General features: G+C 34.5%; 1 pseudogene across 1 annotated transcript in view; it reads left to right on the forward strand.

The window, feature by feature from the left end:
- The window catches only part of LOC143229707 (ephrin type-A receptor 4-like), a 199906-nt pseudogene that overhangs the window by 66354 nt on the left and 107029 nt on the right, over positions 1 to 26523 (forward strand). The window lies entirely within an intron of this gene.

Consider the following 26523-nt stretch of genomic DNA (forward strand, 5'->3'; position numbering starts at 1 on the left):
TCAGTGCTAAAAATTCTAATTTCGAAATATTTACGGTAAGCAAATCACAGATAGTTTTGTGCTTAAAAACAAATAAACAGTATTATTAAGTTCCTGTTGTTTATGGTGTGGAATTGGTCAGTTACAGTTCTTGTATTTTATAGGTGTGTAATTACACAAAAATACGTCAATTTTTATTGTTGAAGAATAGCAGTTATGCTCTGTTTCAAGTTATTGCAAGCTCATCTTATTCAAATTTAGTGAAAGTAATTTACATTTCATTTAGATACCAGCTTTATAAATGTATTCAGAGAATAATGGTAATTATAATGTATATTTAAATTAGAAAGAACAACGTCATAAGATACGACCTTATCAGGTGTCATGCGTCCGTCAGCTGCACGTTTCTTTGGTAGTTTATAATCTGCGTGTGATTTACGCACACACTGATAAATTTATCACTCACTAGAGGGCTGCGCTATAAGAAATGGTGTCGAAATTCTACGATCATCCTTCGACGTTCCAGAATCAGGTTCTTTTCGTGTGTATGTGTTTCCCCGTACTTTATATATTTTGCCCGAGTCGCTTTAAGTTTAATTGTGTACGCATGAATGTTCAGAGTTTTCTCATTTAATGTATTTAATCATTTGCAAATCACGAACATTAAGTTATTGTGAAGTCAGAGTTGGTTCTGCGATGGTTCGTGTAACATGTGGCAAACGTTATTTTAGGTTTTTTACCACGCTTCTTAAAGCTGCTATTTGTGTTATGTGCCAGTATTTTTTCTGGTGTTTTTACTACGTTTCTAAAAAAACTAGTGTTTTGTGTTGGATGTTTACGTATGTTGTTGGAATCATAATATAACCACTATCCCTCTCTTTAAAAAAATCTAATAACAAGTATAAACTTTATCAGCATTAGTCCCGTTTGGATTGAGATCACTGCCTGGCTAGCTGGTTAGGGCGTTCGACTCCTAATCTTAGGGTCGCGGGTTCGAATCCCCGTCGTACCAAACATGCTCGCCCTTTCAGCCATAGGGGCGTTACAGTGTTACGGTCAATCCCACCATTCGTTAGTAAAAGAGTAGCCCAAGTGGGTGGTTATGACTAGCTGCTCTCCCTCTAGTCTTACACTACTAAATTAGGGACGGCTAGCGTAGATAGCCCTCGTGTAGCTTTGCGAGAAAATTCAGAGCAACCAAAACAAAACTTATATTCGTATGTAATGAATATCGTCCCGTGTTTTCGCTGAGTGTGACCGATTTGGTTAACGTAAAGTTAATATGTGCACCTTCCACACATGTACTGAGAAACTGTTATTCAAGCACTTGAGCTATTCTAAACGATCTCGTGAGTTATTCTGAACATCCACTCACATGTAACTTCTTTGTTGAAATTTCTACCTTTATATTTTTAATGATACACAACCCCTCGACATTTCTTTGGCAACTGTTACGTTTCGATAGTTAACGGTACGCAACCCCCGACAACCACGTGAAAAATTGTAGTTGAATATTGAAAGGTACACGACGTTCAAAAGTTTTTACAAGATTTACACAAGAAAATATTTTTACGAAAATTGCGTTTGTATAAACACCAGCAGTCTTTTCTAACTAGAGTTTGTTCGTCCAGACAGACGTATTTCTCTAGATGCTGTCAAGAGATTGAAATACCCTCAAATTATGCGTTCATCCTTTTTCTTTTAGCCTTCTTGAGAGACTGTTGTACCTTCAAACTAAATCGTTGTCTCTTCTGCATTCGTGTGTATGCATATACTAATTTCATTCGTGTCTAAAACAAATAAATAACCAAGCTCATGATATTTACTCGAGTTTTAATGGAAATATTTTTATTTCCCTCTTCCCAACAACATCAGAAAATTAATGCCCGATATCAAAAGACAGGAGAGAAGCTTTAAATATACTTGTATTAATTTGGTTTTCTTAAGCACTTCGTATCTTTATCTTTTCAACTAAGTCTTATTGTGTAATTTTATCCGAAAGTATAATCATAAATGTTGGTTTGGTCTGTTTTTTCACAATGGTAGTTTGAAGGGAAAGAGGGAAAACTTGTTAGCAGAAACAAGATAGTAATTTAGTATTTATTAAGATTCCCAATGAGCCTTTTGTCCCTTCTACACTGTGAACTGAAGTGTATTATGATGTTGGATGACACATATACAGCCACAAAGTGACAACATTTATTTCTAAGCTTGAAATACGTCATCGGGTATTGTTAGCCCAATTTACATGTATTTCTTTTGTAGAATAAACGCCCGCACACGATCAAAAGCCCTTGAAATGTATCAACATGCAAAAACGAAATATTATTTGACGGCATTGTTTTCAGTTGTTATTTTGTTTACATTTGATGACTGCTTTTAAGTTCCGTTGATTTGACCCATTATGATGGAGTTTATTGAATATCTTTAATAATACGAGGAAGTTTATTAAGTTTTTACTCGTTAGCAAAACAGATGGATGTCTGTTATATAAACTGAGCTGTTAAAGGTGTGACGTTAATGGTGGATTTAATATGACGTCACATCATATGAAGCATTACAAGAAAATGACCATTCAGAGTTGTCCATCTTGTTATTACAACTTTGTACTTACTGACACTTATTTTAGCACTGAGTCCTGGCATGTTCTGTTGGTTAGGGTGCTCGACTTAGTCTATGGACCGCCCATCATAGTGCTCTCTCTCTCGCTTTTAGCCGTGGGGTGGTTATAACTTGACGGTTAATCCAATTCATTGTTTGTTGTTAGAAGAGTAGCCCAAGAATTGGCGGTGGGTGGTGTTGACCAACTGCTTTCACTCTAATTTGTCACTGCTGAATTAGGGACAGCTAGCGTAGATAACCTTCGTGTAGCTTTTGTGCAAAATTCAAAACAAACATACTTTTAGTATTGACCCCATTAAGCATTGACCCATCCCCTTTTGAAACAAGAAACAATTGTTGATATAATGCTGGTCTTTGTAGCAACATCGTTATACTTTCTGGATTCTTAGTAATTTTTATTTTATTTTTACAATATTCGAAGTATCTGACACCGTGGGGTTTTCATTTACTCTGAACCACGTCTAGGATTACTCGATACGGAATCTAGCTTCGCATTAAGAGTATAAAAGCTTAGTAACTTGAAATCATGAGGTCGGCTTGGGTGAGAATGAAGGAAAGCGTCCATCATAGTTCAGCTTTAAATCAACACCACCACCCACTCCATCTCAAACAGTAAACAGCAGTGGTCCTCCCTCCCCCCCCCATATCTCTTTTTTTTTTTTATCGTGGGCAACTAGAACTACCAACGGGGTTCAGTTTAAAAAAAATTCTAACCTTTTCGCGAATTAAACTGTTTTTACGCCCTTATATTTGGTGGTCACAAATTTCATAATACGTGAGTGGCACAACATGTATGTGTGTATGTATGTGCATATATATACACCATCATCAGGGCACACTATCGCACTAATTACTGTTGGGGTTCCTTATGTATTTTTGTGTAAACAATGAACGATTTCGTCAATTTTTGACGCGTTTCTTACACTGAATATTCTAACAAGAAAACATTATAATCACTCAATATGATTAACAGTATGTTAATCTCACCAGTGTGGAACATTATAATTTACCCTAAATTTACGGATTCATTTAAAAAATGTCCAAAGAGCTACTGCGAGAGGTAGGAGACATTTCTGAGAAACCAAGAAACATGGTGCTTGAGAAAGGATATGCAATCTCTCTCATATTTAATTAATTAAATATGTATTATTGAATATACGCAGAATTTTTTTACTGAACTATTTTAAGACAATATTTAACGTATGGTGAGCTGTAGGTAGGAAAGCAGACTTTTTGAGGCCTTTCGTGGCGCACGCACCATCTGCTGAAGAACAGGAGTATTTAGCTTATTGGCAAAAATATATATTTTTGTGTCTTATCTTAGGCTTTAAAAGGAACAGAAATTGTATTTGTTCATTTATTTTTTTATTCTTGACTTTACCTTTGTTTATAACCCACCTGTTCTTAAATATAATTAAGCAGTTATACTCTGAAAAACTTATTTGTGATGAAACCCTTGACCATTCCTTTTCATAGTCGATAGTGCTTTTCAGACGATGTTATTATGAGACGATGTAGCTGAATACGCTCTGACGTATAGGGCTGTCTGAATTTTAAAACAACTACTTTTGTATTATTCACCTAAAGGGGAGCCACTGGTAAATATTGTTTTAATATAATATTCTTTGACTTGTGTAACTTTATGTATGAATTCTTTGGTCTTATTACTGAATAGTTTGCTGGTTGGTTGGTTGTTTTGGAGCAAATCCACATTGGTCTAGTTGTGTTCACCGCGGGAATCAAACCACGGGTTTTATCGTTGTAAGTCTTTAACATTGCCGCTGTTCCACCGGGGGTGATGATTATATAATATGTTCTGACATAAGTCTGTAACTATGTAGTCTTTAGACTACTCTGTATCACTTATAGTCACAGTGAGACTTTAACGGTTCCGGAACAAAAATAAAATAGAGAAAAACAAGCAGCACCCAAAATCAGCTAGGCCTTAATCTGAGTTTATGAGGACATTTGCTGGCTTTAAACGAGAAGTAAGTTCGTACAACGTCGGTAGAGTACGAAATTTATTGACCATAACTTTTGTAAACCCATCAAGCTTCGAGGAAGCGTTTTGATCGAAGTTCATTAACATTCTTAATCTGACTTTGTATTTAATATATATTCCTACAAAACATGTCTTGTTCGATTTAGATATGTAACCAGTGGAACTTGTAGGGAGAATTGGCCTTATAATTGTGCCTTAAAAATGAATCTGAAACGTGCGCGCTGAAAAATGTTTTAGTAGGGAATGAAAATGGTGAATGTTAATAAGGTATTATTGGATATGTTTTCAAAATATTTTCGGCGAGAGTAATGTATATCCGGTTTGTGCTATATAAGCACTGAAATGTGTTTCAGTCCTTTAGCATTCCACTCTTCCTGTATTTCTGCTACATAACTTATTATAGTTTGGGGCGTCTCTTATATCTATAGACTTATCATAAAACTCTTTCATGAAATCCGAATGCACCTCCTGGAAACATGTAACGAAAATTTCACCCATTCAGTTTTTCCAGTTTCCAAGCCTATATCAGTTAAAAATTCAATTTAATATTTCAGTCATTCTGTAAAATATACATTTTCTAGTACATATGAAATCTATATTTGAATATCAGAAATGCATTTTCTTTAAAATGGATGAAATGTAAAATGTGAAAAAAATTAAATGGATAGAAAAAACTAACCGATTATTTATATTAATTAACTCACTTTTAAAATCTTTTGTTTATCGTTTGTGATAAATCTTCTCTGTGTGTGTTTCTTTAGCTGGTTGGAAAACCTTTACTTTGTAGTATTAGGCCTAAACAAAGAGTACGTTTACGCATTTTATTTACGAAGAATTTATATGACATTTTGTAACTGGTACGCGCACTATTAGCTACACTTTGACAGTGCAAACAAGCCAGTATAGTTATCAAGAGCCAGCATATGGACATACCTAACTTTTGTGCTCACAATACACGTTATTTGTAGGTATATAAACGATAGTTGTGTCAGGTACAAACGTGTAAACCATACAAACTGCACTTGAAAGTTTGAAAACGTAAAGCTTTTACTTGCTGCTCAGTTTGCTCACCATGGAAACACATTATTATTTGGTGGTTGCCAGCATTTCATTTAAAAGGCAGAAACTGAAGAAAGCGATGCTTAGTATAAACTTTGATAATTATAAATGACGTTGAAAGGTGATTGACCAATCAGTTTAGTGAATAATAAAAGCAAAGAACACAAGTAGCTCATGCTCGAAATACTGTTTATAATTCTTCTGCAATAATAAATTTGCAGACCTGGTTATTAAAAAAAAGAAAATTAAACTCAATGAGTTGTGTGCTGTTTAAAATGTAGTCTGTACGAGAAAAACAATGTTTCTTTCATTAATTTTTACCTAAACATTGTTGTTATATAAAGTACATTCAGTAAATTTTCATTAAATGTAATTTTGATCTCGTTCTTTCTGGTCATAAATTTACCATCTGCATTTGGTTCATTCAAGCTAAAGTATCTCTTGTGTGCTCCAGTCTTGTCAACCTGTTCGTTCGCCTTTCTGTATTCTAGCAGCCGCTGACAAACTCCAGGCACCAACAGTCTCGGCAGTCATCGTTTTTTTTTTTAGTCCTGACGCTCGGTAAGAACCCCTCTGGGTATCCAGCTAATGAAGCTCCCACTTCTGTCGTGTAACATAAATAATCACAGTTGAGCAGGATCTTCGAGATTCCGATTGAAAACTATGAGAATTCATTGCCTAATGCAATACTCATAGCTCATTATTTTTCTCTAGTGAAGGCAGTGTTTGTTGGAGTAATTGAAAAGGGCGGCATCTCGAAACTCATGAATCCCAAGATCTCCGTAAGAGAAACTTAGCTCATGTTTTTACTTCTGATCGGTTACAAAGGGCCTTTCCGAAAGTGAAATACGAAGGGAATGCCATCAAATCGTCATCTAGTGTTTGAGTAACGCACAAAGGCTGTTCTGTGTCACTCTAAGCCTCGTCGTGTGTCAAATATGTAACTATTAACTGCGTTTTATGGTGATTACTATTAGAAAATCGTGTATAAAATGCCACTCCAGAAAGAAATATTTATCGCGCCCTCTTGTGGTGGTTATCGGCAGCATTTATAAAGTTTTTTTTGGTTTTTTTTTAAGTACAGATTCTTTCCAAGTTGTATTGCTCTTTGCTGGCACATTTCAATGTATTCACTTAAAGGTTTCATGCTACTTTCCTAATATCGAACGTATGTGTATTTCTATTTATGCAAAGAAACATATTTTCTTACTAACATTCAATTTCATGTATTCTCTGCATTATAAAGACAGTTCGCTTAGCACACAACTACAGCAGGATCCAAGTTTAATTTCGTAAGAGTTCGTAGCTACATGCATCGATTGAACTAGATTCATAGCCTGTAGGTCGATTTAAAAGTTTATAAAATCTTATATCATTAGAATTGGAAAGACATTTACATTCTATGAAACAAGCGTTTGACGTTGTTGTTAAGGCAACGATAGCCTACCAATAATAGGACACTCGACTCGCAACCTGGGGGTTTGTTTTGTTTGGAATTTTGCATAATGCTACATGGGGGAGGGACTATCTGCGTTAGCCGCCCATAATTTAGCAGTTAAAGTCCAGAAGGAGGGCAGCTAATCGCCGCCAACTTTTGGGCTACTCTTTTTCCAACGAACAGTAGGATCGACCGTCATATTATAACACTTTCACGGTTGAAAATTGAAAAGGCAAGCGTGTTTGATGTGGCGGAGATTCGAACCCGTGACCATCCGATTAAGAGTCGATCTCCCTAACCACCTGAACATGACGAGCCACAACCTGGGGGTCTCGGGTTCGAATCTCATTTTCGAACATGTTCGTCTTTGTTAGTCGTGGGGGCGTTATAATGTGGTTGTCAATGACACTGTTTGACGAAGAGCTGTCCAAGAGTTGAGTGTTGTTAACTGCTCGCCTTCCCTCTAGTCTATCAGTTGTAAATCAGTGACAGCTAGCTTTGCGCGAAATCCAACAAATAAATAAACAGCGAGAAACAAGATGTTTATTTTTTTCATAGATATTAAACGAAATTGGCCATTACTTGAGCGTAGTATCCATAACATTATTTAAATATCAACTGATTTTGTATTTCAAATACAAGATTTTATTAGAAGAAATAGCTTTCTTTAACGTAGTTTTCAGTATTTATTCGAGATTTTTCTGTGGTATAATTTTATCTTTTTGATAAGCATGTGTAATTTATTTTTAAAGATATATGTCTTAGATGAATGTGTGGTAAAATCTGTCATATTGTCTTTTTATTACATTTCACCACACAACAATTGATACTGATAATTTGGTATTGATTTTAAAACTCAATAACCGATGAAGTTGATTTTTAATCAGTTATTCCACAAAATAATTGGATATGTGATTAGTATATAGACTATACCACAGTTAAATGAAGTTATGGGTTTTATAAATACCAAATAATAGTCGAGTGTGTTGATTTTATTACTTATTATTATATTATATAGTGCTTGAAAATACTGAGTTCGTATAAATTGTCACATGTTATTTATTGGTAACTGAGCTTATCCAGATTATTTCCTTTGTTATTAGTTGATGTTGTCCTTATATAGGTTGTTCTATACGTTATTTGTTGTTGGTTTTATACAGGTTATTACCACGCATCAGTTGAAGATATGTATTCGATAAGATTACGTTAGAAATTAATTGAAAACCAAGGATTATAGGATTATATAGGAATTGCAATGAATAAATATATCTGATTATACAATACTTCTTTGACGAACGTAACGATTCTATGCGCAAGTTTAGAAGAACAGTTGGATTCCGAATGAATGAGATTCGGAGAAATAATAAAAGCGGAACTCCACTTTCTAATATTTCTGTCGTAAACGTCTATTACACTGTAAAGCGTTTTATCTTAATATTGAAAAATTGTATTTGAACTTTATTCCCTGTCGGTCCAGCGTAAAATTTCCATCACTTAATCTGATGCGTCTGATGTCTTCTTGTTTATCTTACCACCTATGGAGGAACAAACCCTTTACACCTGTCTATGAGTCTGACAGAAGAAGCTCTAAGCATGAAAACTATAAATTTGACACACGCGCACAAAACCAGCTTAAGTACCAACTTTTGAAATACTTTTAAAGAAGAATTACTGGTGTTGTTGTACGCTGATTTAGATTTGTGACACATATAAGATTTACTAACCCTACTTAATTTTATCGTCTTTGAATTTTCAGGTATGGAAGATGTCAAGAAAAAACTAAAAAAAAGCATTTTGTTAACCGGTGTTTTAGAAATCTGATTATAAAAAATTATAGTGTCTTCTAATTGTAGAACCACACTTTTCATTGGTCCGTATCTTGGAATTAACGGGTAAATTAGAAGTCCATGTGAGAGGGAAATTCAGTAAGATTTTGTAAGAGAAGTGTGTAAGCGTGTTAAAAATATGATTGGAAGGATGAAGCACTCACTGTGTAGAGGAACACATTCATTCATCTTCACGTGACCAATTTACTGTTACTTAGCATTCGGGTACGATGCTCTGAAAACTTTGGTCATGTTGTTTTTCACAAAAGAATTATTTTGCACGACAACTGTGACATATTCTGCTGCTGATCACTTGAAAACAATGGAAATTCTGTATTCGCATGTGCATCAAGTTAGAGTTGTGTCATTTTTCTAACACACATTTGTTTTTAGTAGCACCAGACGAGTTTTTCCTTAGTTTTTCAAATCAATAAATTTACAATGATTTAGGTTTTAGGATATTTTATAATTTAATTAAAACATGTATTTCTGTAAGTAGATACCATTACGGAAATTCAGAGGCCTGGCATGGCCAGCTTGCTAAGGCACTCGAGTCGTGATCCGAGGATCGCGGGTTCGAATCCCCGTCACACCAAACGTGCTCGCCCTTTTAGCCGTGGGAGCGTTAAAATGTAACGGTCAATCTCACTATTTGTTGGTAAAAAGAGTTGGCGGTGAGTGGTGATGACTAGCTGCATTTCCTCTAGTCTTACACTGCAAAATTAGGGATGGCTAGTGCAGATAGCTCTTCTGTAGCTTTGCGCAAAATTGAAAAAAACAAACATTTTTACTTTATTAGGGTAAACGTCTAGGGTTCAGCAGCTACATTCTTTTCCAATCGGTTTTAAATACTGATATTATATTATTTGACATTTCTTATTCCATCGCTTTCTTTCGTTTTCATGTATGCCGGATACTGTGTTTTCTGTTCGTTTTTAGTAGCTGTTATTAATTTATTTTTACCTCTGTTTCTGTGTCTTGTGATCCAAAGAATATGCCGTGAAAATTTTCGGAAGAAAGTAATTGGTCAGCTCCACCGACTGCAAAGCCTAAACTACCAATACTCATCCTGGACAAGTACTGATAATGGTAATAAATGATAGAACGATACGGATTTGAAAATCGATAATGATTATTATAGTGTTTGGACTTGGGAGACGAACGAGACCGACAGGAGGTATCGCGATCAAACTTTTAACGTCTGAAGTTTTCTGTAGTTGTTGATGTCCGTTTTTATGTCGTTTTTTGTTAAGATCAATCATTGAATCTACAACTGATATAGCCAGTTTTGATTTGAAGGTAATTTATACATCTTTTAAAAGCATGGAATTTCAAATTTGTTCAGTGATAATGTCTTTTGTATCACTGTTTTACTTCCCTCTCAAGAAAGTTTGATAACGACCCTCTTAAACAGAATGTAAGTGGTCACAGCTTCGACCAAGAACTTACGATAGCTATATATATTTGTACACTGAGGAGATAAAGAACTCCTTGTCTGTGGACAGATATCAAAACTGACACGCAGTTAGTATTTTTAGTGCGCATGGAGCTCAAAACCTGCGGTGTAACAGGGTTCTCAATAAACGTCACGGAGCCAAAAAGCACATTCGACGTTCGATCAAGTTAATAATCATAAAGATGTTCCATTTTGTAAAATAAATTTTGAAGTGGAAAGTTCCCTTGCTTCCACAATTACGTCATGTCATACTAGATTTAAAGTTATCTGGAAATAGAAAGTTGCGAGAGCAACAATCGCAACCTCAGAAATTAACAGTAACTTCATGCGACTTCTTACAATATCAGTGTTAAAGTTAACGCCAAGCCCATATCGACAATTGATTCATACTGACATGTGGTACAGTATCAGTTTTAAAGTAAACGATTATTTTATTGTAAAGCGTGTGATAGAACACCACTTCTGAGGATCACAATCGATTCATACGACATGTGATACAGTACCACCTCTAAAGTTATTGGTTACTTAATAAAATCAGAGCTGTAGCTTTGGTACCTAGAACTCGATGGAAGTCACAAACTGTTCAGAAATCAGTATACTTGATACTGATATAGAAACTCATCTAGTTACAGTTACGATAGAAAGTGTTCGTTCCCCTGCGTCGTGAGTAGTTTTTTTCCTCATAACTTAAAAGATATCACGATTAGGATAATGAAAGTATACTATATTATAAATATTATACTAACACATATCTACATAAAGTTTTATGTAAATTGAACGACAAATAAACTGTTTACAAACAAATAACCAAACATAGGAGGGGCACAAAGTGTTCGTGCGTCTACTTTAATGGTCAGTTGTGTAGCTTTTCAGGTGAATTACTTGGCGCAATCACTCCTCCATGATCGTTTGACAGTACTCGACTGGTGTTTTCTTCCGTTCTTCTTTACAGAAGGCCTCCAACTCTTGCAAGTTTTTCGGATGACGCTGATGAAACCTGGTCTTCAATTCGTGCCAAACGTTTTCAATTGGAATGAGATTGAGTGACTGCGATGGCCACTCCAGAACGCTTATATGGTTCCTCTACAACCAGGATTGCACATATTTCGATGTGTGCTTAGGGTCATTGTCGTACTGGAAGATCCAACGATGCCAAAGCCGCAAGTTCCGAGCATCATTATTGATATAAGTGCGTAATATGTCAACGTACTCTTCCTTTTTCATGACTCCGTTGACGCGGTGAAGGCTGCCTACACCGGAAGAGCTGAAGGAACCCCATAGCATGATGGAACCACCTCCGTGTTTAACTGTAGGGACGGTTTTCTTGGGAAGATTTCGTTTCCCCTTTTTACGGAAAATATTGCGAACATCATTGTGGCCGAAAACCTCGATTTTAGTCTTGTCTATCCAAAGAATACTCTTCCAATAGGTAAATGGTTTATCTACAAGCTTTCTTGCATACACCTCAATCGTGCTTCTAAATGAACAGGCTTTAAATATGGAGTTCTACGAGGACGGCATGCTTTGAACCCAGAAGAGCGTAACATGTTCGTAATTGTAGAGGTGCTTACTTCAACCCCAGTTTCCCTTACCAGTTTCTTTATGTCATTACGTGTTAAACGAGGGTTTTACTAACTTCTCTGATAACCCTCCTCTTGGTTCTCTCTGGAATATTGGTGGGGCGTCCGGAACGAGGGAGGTTAGTAGTTGATCCTGTAAGCTTAAACTTGGCAATTATGTTTTGAACAGTAGATTTCGGCACATTAAGTTGTGTAGCAATACCGGAAAGAGGCACACGAGACTTGTATTTTACAATAATTCGATTTTTTTAAATCACTGGACAGTTGTTTCCTGTTCGCCATGATGACCAAGCAGATAATGACGGAGACGGCGCTAAATTGCCGGAAGTAAATGTTTTGCTGGCTAAATTCCAATAATTATGAACCCAGTGTCTAGTTCTGGAATGGTATAATGTAGTTTATTTACCAAACTAAACACAATTTTTACGTGAATATCAGTTTTTTTCACGCGTTTTTAAATGTACGAACACTTTCTGCTCCTCCTATTTTTGGTTATTTGTTTATAAACAGTTTATTTTTCGTTTAATTTACATACAAATTTAGGTAGATGTGTGTTATTATAATATTTATAATATATTACACGTATATTAGCCTAATCGTGATACTTTTTAAGTTATGAGCAAAATACTACTCGGGACGCAGGGGTACGAACACTTTCTGTCGTAACTGTAATTATGAACTTCCCCTATAAACGTTGAATCATCAGAAACTGGTCACTGATCAGTAGCTCAGATGTAAAAGTCATGAATTACATACTTTTCGTGTTTGTAAATCATCCGGACGTCTTAATGGCAAGAGATCCACATCCACCACCATGTTAATGTATAGTGACGTCCTAGTATCGCGAGCGCACTCTGAGCGTAGGTTATGTAAACCCAAACAGTTGTAGGTTACCAAGATTGTTGAATGTAATTTAAACACTAGTATGCTTTGTACCTAAAACTTCATTTTGTAAACGTTATGAAAGTAAACTTCTAAATGTGTCTTTCTTGAGGCCACGATTCTGATGCACGTTGTGAGAGTGGATGCAGCAACCACTTGAGAAATTATATAGGTTAGAAACGACCGTTAATTCGAGGTCTTTCTATCAACAGCATGAGAACGCGTGTGTGTGTTAATATTGATTTTTGTGACTCAGTATAGATAGGATGGATTAAAAGTTAACAAGGACTTGCAGGTATCGAGAAATGATTGGTTCAAGAAACAAAAATAGTTCAAGATGTATTTATTTACTTTCTCATCCCACTCAGTTAGACACCTAACGTTTGTAGTGATAACAACCTTGTAACACATGTTGAGCAGATTTTGGTTAACACTTAATGTTTTTCTCTGTACTTGGAACTTTTTAAAAAGTTTTCTTGAACTTTACAACTTTATAGGTGGTAATACAAGTCTTTAGATCAATGATTCTTTGTAACAAATAAGTAATGACAGATGTCTGATTTATAACTTTCGTAACAAATTTAAGATGACTGAAGCTAATACATGATATATGGAGAAGGTATAATGATTAATAACCACAGGTAATTTCCTCCTACTTCATAATATGTGAATACACTATTAACAGTTTTTAAAACAAATAATATTTATATGTGTTTTGAAAGAGATTTCTTTCGTTTGTGAATGTATTTTATAGATAGCGAAACTCGTATTGATTCAGTTTCCTTTCAGCTTTTCAGCTATGTTATGTCTACACAAAACAATTTGTTAAAAAAGAAATGGACTTTTAACCTTTATTATTTTTACAGCACTTGCGTGATCGCATTTCCATAGCAACAGTCATTGCCAGAGATGTCTTCTAGGGCCTTATATGACAGCCAGTTACTGATATTGTGCGTGCTGTGAAAAATGAAAATAAAAAAAAATCAGACAGTGATAGTTACATACCAATAACAGTTTCGAGCACTTCATAGTGGTCTTTATAATAACTGTATTGTGGCATATCGCTGAGTGCAGTTATATGAAGCAAGCACAAAAGGTTTTGTATGAAATTCAACAACTGTTTAAGGCCGAATTGTGGAAATATTGTTTATTTCATATTACCTCCAAAACTTACAAGCATTTTTGTATGTTATTTTACGAGCATATGAAGAAATTAACACCATGTTCGTATATGATTGATCAGGTATACACTTTGTAATGAAGATATCCGGCTATTTGCCTTATCCGCTACACATGGTAATGAACATATTTCACTATGTCACTTATCTAGTAAGCTTGGTGATGAACACGTTTTGTTACGAGTCTTATCTGGTACGCTTTACGAGGAAAATATTATAAACATCCAGACAGGTGGAATCTACCATAAGTCATAAAACATCTGCCTTTTTACAAACTGCATATATCATTATTAGTATATACCAAACAAGTAAAAGTTCCCGTCTCCAGTGACAAGAAAATTTAAGTTAATCTACCAATTTAAATTGTTTTGTGGATTTTAAAGATGTTAATTGTGTTACACTATTGGTTTCATTCGGAGCCAAAGTTCTAAGATATTCATACCGTTTACTGTGAAGAGTAATTGTTGAGCATTACAGTCATGCTAAGAACCGTTCGACAATAACAGTAAATCTACATTTTTATTATTTAGATTACGTCACAATTCGAGACAGGAATGATAGTGTGATTACTCCCTAACAATTTGATGTAGAATATTGTGTTTGTTAAATAAAATTTGGCATCAAAGTTATTAACGCCTGTTCTCCTGTCATTTTAAGATTGAATGTTGAGCTTTACCTGCGTGCGAAGCGTTTCAAGCGCGAGACAGGCGAACGCTAGGTTCGCAATATATATAAATAATTTATATGTATAGCTGGTATCTATATCGAGAACGCACAGCTAAAACAAACTGCTGTAGGACAGACATACTGTGTGTTATTAACAGGAGTGGTAGTTTAGTGATTTCCGTCTTTTGTATCACATATTTTCAGTGGATACTCCAGTGGAACCTTACTACACATACGAAATTTCAAGGCAATCTTAAAGAAATAACTGAGATATAACATTTCCAACTTCGATTGAGTTTCTTCCCATTTTAAGTACAGAAACTATATTTAATAAAAAACATACTTATCTGTTACAGGTTTGTTTTTTGTTTTTTTTTCAAATTTGGTATATTTATAGATAGACATTCCCAACCTACAATTAGGAGTCTTAAACCACATTCAAATTCATTGAACAAAAATCGCTCAGATTTGCGTACGCAAAAAGTCACGTGAGCTAACATTTTTACTGCAGATTCACCTCAGAGTAGAATTGGACCGTTTTTAGTTTGTATCATTTGAATTAAAGACGGCTGATTTAGAGCAGCAAAATTATAAGTTGAAAAGACGTGCAGATACGTAACTATTGGTTAAGCTAAGGAGACTAAATTAGCAGTTTGTGGCTCAAATTTTCAAAACAATCAAACCGGTGGACGACTATTATTCATTATTCACTTCCAACCTTTACACATAAGTTTGATAAAATTTTATGAAATTCTCCTAATTCAAGAGCGTTTAGTCACATGATATAAGCTTCAGCAAATAGCATGAATCATGATGATTGATACGGCTGTATCGATAGCATGATGGTGATGACAATAAACTGTTAATCTAAATTCCGTGGCGTTACTATAAAGAAAGCTATTAAGACTTTTAAAGAGCAAAACTACCACCATATTTTTGAACTAATATGATCAATTCTGTAAAGTAAAGATCTGCTTCCGAATAATAGAGTTGCAATGTTAAATGTGGGTTACTATCGAGTGCCACTTTCTTATTTGGTGTGGTTTGTTGGTGTTTATTGACAAAAGGTCATGATATCTAATCAAAAACACCTTAGATGTGAAAAAATGAGTGTGACCAGAAAAAAGGATTGAGTATGCGACTTAGAAGAAAGAAATTAAAATTGTTAGCTACATTTATAGCATTGGTAATTTTTACGGAAAATATTCATTCGTTAGTTAACCTAGCCTCGTATTTTGTTCTATCCGCCATCATGCCCCAAGTTAAAATTGAGTTTACAGTTTAGCCGTCAATTTTCATTCGTTTAAAACGCACACACAATCTTTTTTTTTTTTGTTCACACCTAAGGTATTTTTTTATTAGATTTAAATGAGTGGACTAACAGTGCTTAATATTTCGCTTCGAATCTTGTTCGAATATTGTCGTTAGATGAAGAAATACAGTGACAGAGAAGTATGCGAGTGTGCATAAAGAGAGAGACAGAGCTAAAGCCTTATATAACAGACACGTAAACTAAAGAAAGCGTAGAACTTTGAGTGTGGAGTTGCACTCATGAACAAGATAGTGCACAGTGTTCTTATATACTGGTCTTTCGACTACTTTTATTAATCAACTCTGTGTAATACAAATAACGTTCTAACAACTACCGTGTCTGTTATATCCAGGCCGGCCTGATAAACCCCGTATTGGGCAAAATACCTTGAATGCGTTGAATATAGGACAAATGGCATGGTTAAAATATTATAAGCTCTTCATTACGTTTACTCTTAAGTTTTTGATAGTTATAACTAATATTATAGTCTTGTCCACATTGACACTAGGGTGACTTGACCTGTTCCGGGGTCAAGAAGACAAGCTTACTAGTTCACCAGTTCTTTTGAATGATGAATAGGTTAAATTGAAGAAAATAATAATAAGTAATATAAAGTGCTGAAATGAGTACATAATATGGTGTTAAAAATCCTTATCCTAATTTTGATGTGACGTAATAAAACTGAAGTATTATACTTCATATTGTAACAGGTGATGTGAAGCAGTTTCTACGTCTGTGATATCCCAGTTAGTCAGAGTGCTGGTGTTCTCCGAAAGGCCTCGTCGTCACTGGATGTAGTAGTACAGAGTGTTAAGATATTATTTTACGTTCTTTACTTTCACACAGAAGCGATTTTTTGTTTGGTTTCTTTTTCCATTGTAGAGCACGAGGAATCGAATCTCAGATCTTATTACTGCCCCACCGGAGAATAAAAGCCCTTAAAAATAATAAACAAATATGCACAGAATGAAAATATAAACATTTTGTTTTCGGAGTCTATGGAAGGGTACTTGTGATTATAAGATACTCACGAACAAAATAAGAAATGGTACAGGTGACTTCTCTTAATTATTGATGTAGATGGTACTTTCGTCCTTCTGACCTATTTACATAAAGAAACACGCACGATGTAGACTCACGGAAACCCTGTGTTGGACTTCTTTCCATCCACATGATAAACCTAAGTTCTCGGCGAGTTCTTCCAAGCCGCTATATAATAAGTTTTTCCTTTCAGTATGAAAAAAACCCACAGATGTATGTTTCTTTGTCTGGCGTACGTCATTCCTCGTGTTATTCATCTGCGAATCAGGACAGAAAAAAACGTTGAGGACAGAAACACGTTAGGCTTAAGTTCAAAAGGCACACGTTTTAATTGTAAAACACAAACACACCATCACTTTAGTCGCACGCTTTCTTAAAATTTATAGTACATTTAAACGTGAAGAATTTATGGTTCGTTAACATTAAAATACTACAGTTTTTTTGTGTTTTTTTTGTAGAATAAACTTGTTTACTATAACGTGCCAACCGTTTTTTCCTCGCTTATTTGTATTTATTAATCAGCTTTCGTTGTTACCTTGTGAAAGAGGTTAAAAGTGAAGGGTCTGAGTGAACAATGCTCTTATAATCGTCTCTTCGGCTACTTTTCTTCATTAACTCTGTGTAATACAAACAACATTATAGCAACTACCATGTTGTAATGGTTTGATTGGCTATCGGAATGCATTGATGAAGTTTATGATTTTTTTTACTTGTAGGCCATGTCTTCATGACACAGATAAACAGACAATTTCCAATCTACGTGCTTAATAAACGTGTGCTAGTTGGAACAGAAAAATACAAAAATAAAACATTTGTTAGACCTTACATACCATGGAATATTTAATATATATAGTCTTCAATTTTGTTTTTCAAACATTTCCTGCAGGTTATGGTTCAGAGCAGTAACGAAGCATGTTGTAAAGCTGTTACTAAGCCTCGGCCGTGTACGGAAATAGAATAATAAAATGCAGTAATTCTAATAGAACTGAACATTCTAATAGAACTGAATATTCCCGAGAGAAATGTTAATTTGGAAGCTGAATTTCGCGTCCATATATAATTCATAAAGATAAAACTAATCCGTTTCTGTTATCAATTATGCATTACAATTTAGTTGTAACTTTCTTCCTAGTTTTAAGCTAATAGAACAAAGACTATATAATTGTTTTCGAAGTCTTTTTAAAAATTCGAGAAGTCCAAGTTCCAGTCTTATTCAGAGTAAGTTGGTTTTGGTTTTTTTTCATTCATTCTCATATCTTTACTATATGCTAATGACTGCGTTATACATCCAATGCTAGTAAGGCAATTACAGAAAAATAATCTATGTAAATGTTTGTATTTAGATGCTAAAATCTGACACCATTCATTGATTTTGGCTCGAGGTCTGGAGAAGTTCAAACAAACAGCAATTAGGTATTCACTCACTCGTTGGAATGCTTATCTATGTTATTAATCTGTAATTAAATTTGTAATTGTTTTCGTACTGATAAAACTTCAAGACTCGATAAGGATACGACTTTAATGCAGATTAATATGACTGACTCGCGTCACTTGCAAATTTGCATTTCAAGTTGCAGTTGGAACGGGTAAGGAAAAAAAGGAATAGCTAAGTCGCGTTTATTAGAATTCGGGGATCTGATTTATCTGAAAAATAATTTGAAAAAACTTAATTGAAAAAATCGTTAAGAGAATAATGCAAGTAGGAAAGAAAAATGAACTTCATAGAATTGCAATGAAATGACCCCCAACCTGCATTTCGAATTGTCGATCTGTGATTGACACATCATTTCTATACGATAAAGTAGGTGAAAGGACTGATTTGCGTATCTGACAGGTGCAGTCATTGTTATTGACAAATAAAGACGTTATCATGTTCGGTATTGAGGTTCAATTGTGTTGTTAAGGGTATGTGGCGAGTGAGTGAAAGCTAAAAACAAATAATCACAGTTGTAAATTGGAAAATACTGGGAGTCTCGCAAATTCTATTCCACAAGTAGCTTTCACAGTGCTCCAGACATCACAAGATTAACTTCAGACATATCTTAATTAATGAGTGATATTTAGGTACTTAGTTAAAATATTCTGATGGTATTATGCGAAAACATCGTGTAATAATATTTATCTGATCTAATTATCTTATTAAATTGGTCCTCGCCGAAGAACTCTTAATAACAGATTAAAAAATAATATTTCGTGCAGTCCTCAAAGTGACTTGTGTCAAGAGTGTAAAAAGAAATAATACGTTGCAGGTTTAGTTTTATATATAACTGTACAACTTTAAGAAATTGTTTCACTTTAAGGTTGCTCTCGCTTTTTAAATTGAAACGAAATTGATTTGAGAAAAGGTTATTGTTGTACTAACTTTTTCACTGCCACGTTTTTTGAGTGTTTAAACAACTGTTTCCATTGCTAGACTTGATTCTGAATAACAATGTGAAACAAAAAGTGTTCTATCTAAAACCTGAAACAGTTAAACGTTTGGAAGTTTGAGCAGAAACACTCAAAACTTTTAGAATATTGCAGAGAAATTGACTTTCTCCAGTGTTACTAAAGTACAAACTCGCCTGTGGTTAATGTCACACTTTTTCAGGCTAAAATAACGGTTATGTGCTGTGTTCTGTACGAATTCCCAGGGGTTGGGCAACGCGTGTTTTCAGAAGAATCTCAGGTTTTGCTTTATTAAAGTTCAAAACTTATCTATGGAAACGCTGAAGCTCAAATATTTGTTTGTTTGTAATTAATCAAAGCTACGCAATGGACTGTCTGTGCTCTGCCCACCACGGGTATCGAAATCCGGTTGGTGAGGTTGTAAGTCAGCAACCATACCACTGGAGGGCCGAGCTCAAGTAAAATAAGTGATAACTATTTGCTTTTGTAATTTCTGGAAGAAAAAGTCGAGCTTAGAGTGTGAGGCATGGACTGAAGGACCTTCAGTGAATACTGTTATTTATTACACTGAACAGAAAATTTGCATTCAGCTTGTAAGTTAGAATTTTAATTTTCAACAGTCATCTAACGTTGCATAAACTCGTGTCGTGTTTGACTAAATATTCAGTTTGGGCGTGAGTGGTTTGAGAAGAACAAGGCATGGTGAAATTATTTAACTATCTCGTACTTACAGGCGATGAATAATTCATTTTTAAATATAAATGTTAGAAGAAGATATGTTTTAGAAAACCAGAGGGAAGCTAAATAAAGTATCTACATAAATAATACGCTTGCTTTTATCTGGCCGAAACATTTTTTGCAAAATTTTTTGATCAAACGCCATAAATCTCGTATCGTTAGAAAGGCCTTTGTCGGAGAGTCCGGATTACATACTGGCTTTTACATTGAAAATAAACCTACTTGCTTTTTGCTTAGTCAAACTTTATAATGCGGTGAGTTTGGTACATGACGGCGAATTGTCAATGTCATCACGTGACGACTGACTGGCTTTCACTTGAATTTCAGTTTTCGTTTTTGAGAAGAATTTCACAACAACACTTATTCCGCGTGTAATTTCCTGAACAAAATTACCATTACACTAAATACAGTGGCTTGGTATGGGCTTTTTTGACTTGTTTAGGTCGAAAATACGTATGCACAGTTCATTCAAAACCATACGCTTATCACTCTGTGATCACTCATTCCAGACGTTTCTGCATTATTAGCTAAGTTTGCCGTCGTTACAACTTTATATTTACTTTATTTTGCAATAATGTAACTTTGGCTTGTTTCATAGATTGTTATAAATACCTTTGTTATTTTTCTCTTTATTATAAGTTTCATTCTTCATTTTTTATGAGTTTCTTTGTTTCAACTGGTAAAACCATGTAAGTTGGACATTCATAACTGTCTCATACTCTGCACACTGTTATAGATATTATTACTTTACTTATAGTTGTATTAAATAATGTTTGACCACATATATCTTCTCCCAAGTAACCAGGATTTATGGATCTACCTCATAATGCCTCTAAGAAAGCGTAGCTAAAATGCCGTACGTGGAAATAATAAATTAGGAAAATTCAAGCGAACGAAATGAAAATCACCGCTAATATTTTGCAGGTCGCGGCTATTAATAAATAATTTTGAGGTTGAAATAAAGATTTAGGAAATGTATTAAAATATTGCTAAGAAAAATTTACTATTGTAATATAATATATATATTATATTATAAAAATATTAATAATTTTTTTTGTTTTTTTTTGGAATTTCGCACAAAGCTACTCGAGGGCTATCTGTGCTAAATATTAATAAAAGAATAACATATGCAGTGACTTTTGTTTATAATTAACCGTATGCTCAGTTATAATCGTGAGATTTTATAACACTAAAATTTGGAGTTCGACGTCTGTGGTGGACACAGCACAAATGGCTATGCATTTGACAGCAATGGTACCAAACTGATGGAACATCGTATTCTGATAACTAGAAGTAAATATAGTGTGAACATCATAGTTACTAATTTTATTACTAGATATATACATTTAGTTTTGATCCATATAATTAGCTTGCTTTGATCAGAAGTCGACATTAATAGTTTAAAGCATTAAAAGACAATTTTAAAGTAATATCAAAGAGAAACATTTCATAGAAGCTAAAAATATCTAAATTACGAAACACTTAATGGATGAGAAAATATATTTTGGTTTTTATTCTTTGAATTTCGATTATGTGTATCCTCTCTATAGCTGAACTCCAGGGTTTCGTTTGCGCATGGCTAAAGTATAGATAGTCTATTGTATGGTTTTGTTCTAAAATAGCAATTCTTTAAAGTTTGTCACAGTTATTATTTTTTCAATAATCTTAACTTTAGCTGTAATAAATGGATTTCGAAAAGATCCTGCTGTGTCTAGTTGTAAACATTTTTGAAATAATTTCTGTGTAGTTTGTTATTCTTAAACACAAAAGTACACAATGGACTGTCTGAGCCATATTCACCGTGATCATCAAAACCCAGTTTTTAGCCCTATAAGTCTTCATATAGGCTCACTCCGGAGATGCTGTTGGGCAGTAAGTAGTTTAGTACTACTGTCAGTCCATTGAGGAGAGAGGCGTTTTATTGATCGTTGTGTGGTCAAGTTACCCTCTTTATTGCTTTTTAGATCTTTTGGTAGAACTGGGAGGATCAGGTTCACCTGGACCTTCTTCCTACATCTGTATTTGTTTGATTGCTACTGTAGACTACCTTTTTTGTAATTGCAACATGAGAATCTGAGGTTCTGCTAATTGCATTTGCTCTGACCCCTTTCAAGGCCATGTCCATATATTATTAGGTTGAGGAATAATTCGTGAGCGTTTTTAAATAATTTCATTCAAGCATTACATGCAAGACTATACAATACTTCAATGCATGAACACATTACACCCAAAACATTTATTATGATACTTTATTTCATGTAATACCTAGGTATACACTATGCATTGTTTTAAACGAAATTGCAAGAAATTAAATGCGAAAAGCAGATGGTTTCGAAAATGCTCGATTTTGTCCACTTGACATTCCATTTAATGAGCTGAAAATGAAAGCAAAAATTAAAGACATATGAAAATCAAACACACCATCTATTAGAGCAAAAAATTATCTACCAAATATTTTACGAAAGCGTTTCATTTATGAATATATTTTGTTAACTTGAAAAAACGCTCACGAATTATTCCTCAACCCAATATAATAATCAAGCAACTATTCAGTACAATGAACACACTTTCTCTTTGTTCATTATAGTGTAAAAGTTGCACGCATTGCAAATAGTTAGTTCCATTAAGGGGTTCAGCGGAGCCAGGTAATTAGGGCTCTTTACTCAGAATCTGATGGTCGTGGGTTCGGATTTCCTCTCACTAAACATGCTTGCCATTTCGGGCGTGGGGGTTGTTACAAAGTTACGTTCAATCCAACTAGTCGTTAGTAAAAGAGTAGCCCGAGAGTTGACGGTGGGTGATTATGACTAGCTGCCTTCCCTCTAGTCTTACAACCCTAAATTAGAGATGGTTAGCGCAGATAGCTCTCATGTGGTTTTGCACGACATTCAGAAACAAAGATTCGTAAGTATGCTGTGTAATAAGCTATTTTTAGGGTTCCCTGTATTTGAAAATTTTCACAACCAAATATTTCGTGTTTTTCTGTTGTTTACGGAGCTGTCTATGATTCCTGCGAGTCTCTTGTTTTTCAGGAGTATAATGTGAAAACCCTGGTATTATAACATTTCTTATGGTTTTTTTCACACAATTAACCATGTTGCAAAGATAAATAAATTTCTGTTTAATTCGATCATAATTTATCAAACTCTTATGACTACGTTAAATAATTTGTAGGAATGAAAATTTCATTTTTAAGGGAAATAGGAAATCTAAAAAATATTTTAACTTGAAACTTGCGTCTACTGAACAAGAAAGTCAGTTCCTGTTGGGAAAACTTTTGATATGGAGCGAAAATTACTTTAGTTTGTTTTACTTCTGAAACACATGTCACATTTTTCTTTTTTTTTTATTGTATGTCTGTATGCAACTGTCGTTCCTACCTGGTTGTATTGTAAAAATACAAATACATGTTGATATACTACACTTTTTTCTTCATCAGTTCCATGCTTTACTGCGTCGCTAAGGAATTTATAACGATACTGAAGCTTGTATTACATTGTAACAAATAATGGATAATTTTTCCTTTTTTTTGTCTGTGAAACCTGAGAAAGATGGCGCTTTACGCTTCGCTTGTCATAAACTCGTAGAGATGTAAGTTGTTGCAATAGTTCCATATGAAATAATTACACCTAAAGAATTGTATTCCATACTAGTTTGAAAAAGGCGATGAATTGGAAGATACAAACTCTACCTCGAAGAATAACTTCAAATTTCGGTTTACGTGTTGTCCGTTACTTTTTTATACCACTGCCATGTTTCAAAGTGAAAGTAGATGAATAAAAAATACATGTGGCTGCATTATAAGATTTCTGGTAGTCAACCATGACTTGTGTATTTATTAAAGTGAAGAGTAAAAAACAGGAACAGTGGTTCTTGGTGAAGGAGAAGGAGACGTCATGTTAATGCAATTATTACGTGATGCAGATTACAGACTAGGTAGCGCTGTTCTGAGAGATGCATTAGTTTACGTCGTGACGTCGGATTCCGCCGCATATAAACCAGCTTAGCATAAAACTAACCTCTAGTTAAAACCTATAGGTATGAGTATACAGCAAAAATTAGTGTCTGGCATGTATAATAAAGGTGTATGAGTGAACTGCTTATCTTTATCGTTGTAAGTTTTGATAGTAGGAAAGATTAATGGCTCGAAAACTTTCCACGAGTCAAAGTTCCAAGAATAATAGTGTAACCACAACTAACGAGGGTCGTGACTAAACGTATAAGGTCTTACACATAGTTTTGATGTGCTCATAATATTTTATTTGTTGAATCTTCAATGAATTATTATTTATTACTTGTCATCACCGTGTAATCCCCCACCTCGAACTTTGGTATTTGCTGTGTTTTTCCACCGTAGTGATGGGGGACACGTTTGTTGTTGTTAGCATAGGGAAATACATTCAAGCATCTTTGTATTTATTTTTGAGATGCAAAAATTTAAGAAACTCGCCATTTTATTACGTTATGCAGAACATTTATTTATTTTCCATCAGCGTAGGTTATAATAGAATTATGTATATTATTATATAATTACGTATATTTACGTGTGCGCATTGGAGTGGTCGCCCGGGCGTGGATAAGTCGTCGGCATGCACAGGCTGTGAATTTGAGGTTTCGTGGTCTGCGTTCCGTTGCATCAAAAACAAACAACAAATATGTTCTGCACTTTATGCCATGGTGTGTTATAAAAGTTACGCTCGAAATCCATTATTCGATTAACCTTAGATTAGTGTTAACAATGGGTATTTGTTGAGCAGCTGTAAGTGTTTGTAACTTAATAACTCGCGACTTCTATGCGTAAATGCTTTTAATGAAACTATCCGCTAAATTTCTAAACGAAGCTTAGGTACTTTCGTCAATGAACTTCCCACATTGTTTAGGTGAAACTTTGGGTTTGTGCCATGTTTTTCTTATTACATTTGCCAGGGTTTGTTATATTAAACGTAAGAAAACTAAGTATTAAAGCTACAGAATTCTCAACACACTCACGTCCGTTTTGCACATTTCACTCCAGAGCATGGTAAAGCAAATAAATCAGCCAGCCCTTATTTGCTCTACGCTTTTATTAAACTTGCAAAAACTTTCATTAGGAGTATAATGATGATGGTCATACACATCTGTTTTCTACTTGTCTGTGCCCCTGGCGACAAAAACTTCGCCTTTATGACAATAAACTCTTGTTACAAGAAAGATCAAGATTGGTAAGCATGTAATTAGATAGCGTTCATTAATGGACGGTTGCATACAATTAATATATGGTTGTATTCTCGTAGTATGTACTAGGGTGTAGTTTTAGTCAACCGAATGTTGCGTTGTAGAATTTGAAAATCACTTTTTTTAAGACACCTAAGTAACAATTAGACTCATGTTTAACTGTTTTTTTTTGTGTTTTTTTTTCTCGTGAGGGATCGTAATTAGTTTAAAATGTTTAAGATATTATTCTCAAATATTCACCACGTGTACAAAATTTCAGCTTTTCCGTATTTCAGAATGGATCGCTTATTACCCAATGTCGTGGTATTATATATAAATATATGGGTGAACCTGCTTACCTCTTCTTTCTGCCCTTCTATTTAACAGGGCAGCGTTGGCTTAGGAAAGAATTGTTGCCACGTTCCCACGATAAGTAGAAAGTGTGATACGGCAGTAAAAAACTGGAATGCTGTACACGTGTGTTTTATTACCTGTAGTTTAATCAGATATAAATACAGCCTCAGTACCGTACAAAAGACGGTTGAGTCATGAACTAAATTATTATACTGAAGTGATGTACGGTTTATCTTTCCCGTGTTCATGATGTATCGTATTGTTGAGATAGGTAGATGTGTGTGTGTGTTTACAATTATAATGTTTCCTATATTCCTGTATGAATACTTTCATTTTGGTGATTTTCTTCCTAGTGTTAAGTAATTATAAAAGTTCCCTCATGAACTCTTAACGTGGACTAGAACTATTGATAAATATATTAGTTTTTAAGTAAAATATTTTAATTGATTTTATTCAAGTTTACTGGTGCAACTTGTCCGTAAGAATATTTTATATAAAAACAATCCTCATACTTAGTGGTGTAAAATATGTAATTGTGTGTAATGTATGTATATGTACAGTGTACCTTTTAACTGTAAAATATTTTTAGATTAACTGTAGGTAATGTGTTATTGACATGCCCTCGTGAGATGGAAAATTTTAAACGAAATGTGAAAGACCAACTTTTCTGTGTAAGAGCTACAATAGAAAATAAAGTGCAAAATATTCAGACACACCAAAGAAATTATGAAGTTAATGTCATATACGAATGGCTGCTTATAATTGCTACAAAAGTTTACGTAGTGTTAACACAAATGTTAATTGCATTT

The sequence above is a fragment of the Tachypleus tridentatus genome, chromosome 10, assembly GCF_004210375.1.
Source record: "Tachypleus tridentatus isolate NWPU-2018 chromosome 10, ASM421037v1, whole genome shotgun sequence".
NCBI classification, from domain to species: Eukaryota; Metazoa; Arthropoda; class Merostomata; order Xiphosura; family Limulidae; genus Tachypleus; species Tachypleus tridentatus.